The sequence below is a fragment of the Bombus pyrosoma genome, linkage group LG17 (assembly GCF_014825855.1).
Source record: "Bombus pyrosoma isolate SC7728 linkage group LG17, ASM1482585v1, whole genome shotgun sequence".
Lineage (NCBI taxonomy): Eukaryota > Metazoa > Arthropoda > Insecta > Hymenoptera > Apidae > Bombus > Bombus pyrosoma.
Genome location: NC_057786.1, coordinates 4,416,862 through 4,421,635, shown reverse-complemented (window position 1 = coordinate 4,421,635; position 4,774 = coordinate 4,416,862). Strand labels below are relative to the sequence as shown.

General features: G+C 38.5%; 1 protein-coding gene and 1 pseudogene across 1 annotated transcript in view; both read right to left on the bottom strand.

Moving 5' to 3' along the window:
• The window catches only part of LOC122577091, a 238,994-nt pseudogene that overhangs the window by 110,863 nt on the left and 123,357 nt on the right, over positions 1–4,774 (bottom strand).
• Positions 1–4,774, bottom strand: part of LOC122576921 (putative fatty acyl-CoA reductase CG5065) — a 17,075-nt gene that overhangs the window by 2,660 nt on the left and 9,641 nt on the right. The window lies entirely within an intron of this gene.

Here is a 4,774-nt window from a genome sequence, read left to right as displayed (position 1 = left end):
ACCCAAGGCCACGTAGTGAGAGTGTAACCGTACTTAAACGTCTTACAGTCCCGGCGACCTTCCCTGCGGTGTACATAGAGGACTCACGTAAGCGGGACGCTTGCCCCGACGTTCCTCTCTGGCTTCGGGAACGTGGGTTTGCCAGCCCCCATAGACTCACATAAGCAAGTCCTCCTTGCGGGAACGTTTATTAACAGCTCATAAATTCGTAATGCGTACGTAATTTTCTGCGAATATTGCTATTTTTGTTACGATTTATCTGGGAACAGTCCGGCCACCGCAGTGATTTTGCTACGATGTGTAAACTTGCAAAAAATTGTTTACATGTATATATGTTTATTAATTATTTATGAACGAGAAATTTCAGAGGAATGACTAATCCTCTCTATTCGAAAGTCGTATCGTGGAGCAGTTTACGATACGACGTTACGGATTTTAATGAGCATGCAGATTTGATGTTCAATCAATGACTTTTTTTAAAAAACGTCTCGCAGGATAATTTACGTCTGCAAATCCCATAATCTTCTTCTCTACGACTTGTAAGCTACTAACCATGGACCGTTCAATTTTTTCTTTTTTTTTTTTTTTTTTGTACACTATTTACAATCAATTTTCATTGAAAATTATAAGTAAATTCTTTTGACGTGGTAATGTAACTTGGATTATAATAGTTTATAGTATGTTTGATTCTAGTTGAATCTAATGCTTCAATCTAGAGGCTATTGTCTTTATCGTCTGCGGATCTGATCCGTCGTGCCAATAGTTGGGTAACTAATGGGTTTTGCTGGTTGTGAACTCTTATATTATATCTGTTTCTGAACTTGTAATTTCTTTCTTAACCGTAGGTATCTTGAGGTCGTGATGGATTGTTTCGTTGGTAATACACCAAGGTGCATCTATTAAGGATCTTAGAGTTTTTGATTGGAATCGTTGAAGAATATTTAGATGTTGGAATTACTCGCTGTTCCGCATAGTTGGATCCCATAAGTCCAAACAGGTTTTAATCCTTAGAGTGCTATGGATGCATATATGCGTCTGGCGAAAGTCATCGGTGTAGACTAAGGATGCATATATGCGTCTGGCGAAAGTCATCGGTGTGGACTAAGGACGCATATATGAGTTTGTCAATTTTTCGGAGCACCTACGCAGAAGTAATATTATTACGTTTGTGTGAGATAAATATAAATGCATTTCAGTGTTAATGCCGCGTTCGAAGAAACTGTCTTTTCTTTTTTTTTTTATTTAATACTTTGCATTCACAATTTGTTCAATTTGGACATTTGGTAGAATAATCGTGCCGGCACAACACAATTATCAAGAAGAAAATGTGTTGTTTGTGTGAAAAATAAGAGAAGGAACGACAGAAAATGCGATGTCGGATTATGTATCGATGATTGTTTGGAAATTTTTCACGCACAACTGAATTATTAACTTGTGTTATATTTACTAAATTTAGTTTTCTAGTTTATTGTTATCTAGTTTACTACCCAAATTCTAGTTTATTGTAAATTTCAATGCTTATAATAAATAACTAATACTAAAAAATAACGCTCTTGAATCATTTAATCTCGTGCAAAAGAATTATTATAACTTATTACGATTTGCGCTTTGAATAGTCAATCAACAGAGTTCAGTATAGCGAAAAAGTATTCAGTCCACAGCGATCGTCAGCGCTGGCAGCGTGCCGTCCGTACGGATGGTATAGGTTCCGAGTATTCTGCACTCTAAGGGTTAATATAGCTTTATATAGCATTATTTTACTCTACATGTTTAAATTGGAGCGTATGCCAATGAGCCAATAGAAACATCGTTCATTTGGAATCGTTCTCAGTTTGCTGTTTAGTGCCGAAGCGTGCAGACGTGTGTCTAGTGCTCTGTGAAGTTCACAATACAACACGTGACGCCCATCCGTCCAAAGTGAATCGAAACAGACACAACCAAATGTTTTCTGAACTTACAAGTGGAAAATCAAACGCTCCTAATCTCTGTCCTGAATCATAGCCTCTCGACTAGTTATTTCAATTGAATTAACTAGCTCGAAGATGGCCCAAGCATCCCAATCAGGCTCTCTTGAGCAAAACTACAACCGCACCGCTCTACCTCCCCCGTGGCAAAAGGACAATAACGACTTTAATAACACAAAAAATGTAAGCTAGAAACAGTCAAAATAAACGCAAACGCTAGCCAAAATAAACCGTCAATAAACCATGTAACTACTTACAATAGATTCTCAATACTAGAATCTACAGACGATTCTATGGACGTAGTTGAAACACCAACAAATCAACACACACAAAAAACACCTCCTCCCCCACCAATCTTCATTGAAGATATTATCGCCATTCAAACAATGATAAAGTTCATCGAGAAAGATATTGTGGCGGCACTCGACAGCACAAATACTGCCACTCGGCGCTAATTAACAACAGACGACGGCAGCGCAGTGGTTAGCCACACTCGTTCTCGAACCCTCGAGCAGATCGGACCCCTCGCCGGAGTTAGACCTGTCAATGAGCGTATCGCATCGCTCACAGTAGCTAACAGTGACTATCAGTGATAAGAGAAAAAAAAAAGTGAGGAGTGAAAAAAAAAAGAAAAGTGTTAAATAGTGTACGTGCAATATAAAAAAGAGGAACCTCCAGGAAAATACAAGAAAACAAAACGATTGAAAATAACGAGAATGAAGCCGAAAATAACAAGGCGGAACCATCCACAAACATAAAAAAAACAAATAAAAGGAAAATAACCCCTACAAGGACGACCACGAATATCAGCAGCTTAATGCCGATAACACAAAAAACGCGAAAACTCAATCCACAGCCAAACCTGACAATCAGGAACAAAAAACCAAATAGTAGCCAAGAAAACATAAACCAAGAAGAAAACTATACGCAAGACGCGTCAGTCAAAAAAAAACGAAAGCATGAAGTAAACAAGAAGCCCTCCACCAGCAGTAATCCCAACTAAAAACAGGTTCGAATTACTACAAGATCAAGAGGCCATCTCATCGCAACTGCAGGAGCACCCACAACTAATACCAACGAAAAAATCAGAAGAATAAAAAGCGATCTTGGAAAACATAAAGAAAAAAAACGAAGAACTACGAAATAAAGCAAGAAGATACATTACACCCCTGGTTGGATCAGCACACGACCGAAACAAAACAAAAGACACAAAGATACACAGCAATACCACAGCAATACCACAAGCTCAGCCTACTAAACCGGACAAATCTAAAGGCCTAACCCCATCGGCAACGCCCCTGAGGAGCCAGACACAACAAGGACTTCCCACCAACCGCCCCACAGAGGACCACAAGGACGCCTCCGCACCTACAAAGAGTGACAGGCCCCCCCCCCCCAATCAATATAACCCTCCAACACCCAAAAGACACAGTAGCTCTCATTGAAAATTCACTAAACATTACAAATTTCCATATCAAACGAATTCACGCAGGTAAGCACGTTTTATCCCTTCAAAACTTAAATGACTACAACAAAGCGAAAGAAATACTGATCGCAACCGACACAGCATTCTATACATACACACCCAAATCCCAGAAACACCATACATACTTACTAAAAGGGCTAGGCAATAGTTTCACGGAGTAAGAAATACTAGAGGACCTCCAAGCTCTAGAAATAGACGATGTACATATCACTAAAGTGTCGCGTTTCTCGACAAGAAAATCAAGGGAGAACAACATATTGCTCCCAATCTACATAGTACAAGTATCCCCCAATAGCAACATCGGAAACCTATTAAGAATAAACCGACTCAATTACTTTAAAGTATCATGGGAAAAAATAAGAAAAAACGATATTACTCAATGCCACAAATGCCAACGAATAGGTCACACAGCGCAAAACTGCAATCTAAATTACCGTTGCGTGAAATGCACTGAGCCGCATGGTCCAGGCGAGTGCAAAATAAAAAAAGAAGACGCAATAACTAAAGACAAAATATTCTGCGTAAACTGCAAAGATTACGGACACCCTGCGTCATACAAGGGGTGCCCCAAACTAGTGGAGCTGCGTAAAAGGCTAGCCGAGAAAAGGAACAAAGCTAAAGAACCAAAGATAAATCGAATCGCACATATAAGTCGCAAATACGCCCCAGAGCTAAAATTTTCTGACGTAGTGAAACAACAAACAACCTTAAATCAGGCAACCAAAAACTTCCCACAAATAACAAACTTAGCCCCGAACCCAATGCAAAACTCAAGCCCAATCGATAACACCCCCTACCTAAACATCATAAACGTTATCGAAGATTTCAAAAAAAAGTGTCCTCAAAACATTAAACGAACAACAAAAGCAAATAAACGAACTAAAAAAAGCTTTCTCAATGCACGAAAAAAGAACCGACGCCATCTTCAGTATTATCAACGGTACAGTCGACGATTAACCAAAATCCACTAAACCAACAATTACAGCAAAATACTTTCAAGCTAAACTTAAAATATTTGAAAATATTTTCAATAAATACCAACTCAATAATTTCAAACCAAAAAAGATACAGTATGTTAACCCTAATAAATAAAGAAACCCCCGACATTGTACTCATATCAGAAATAAAATTGAACAAAAAACACAAAGTACACTTCAAAAACTACTCTATGATAAGACACGACAGACCGAACGCGAGCCAAGGAGGAGGAACTGCAATCCTCATAAAAAACCCTCTGAAATTCAAAACAATCCAAAACGATAAAATAACAAGTTTCAAAAGCTTAGAAACAACGATCATAAAAATAAAAATAAGCAATAAGGAA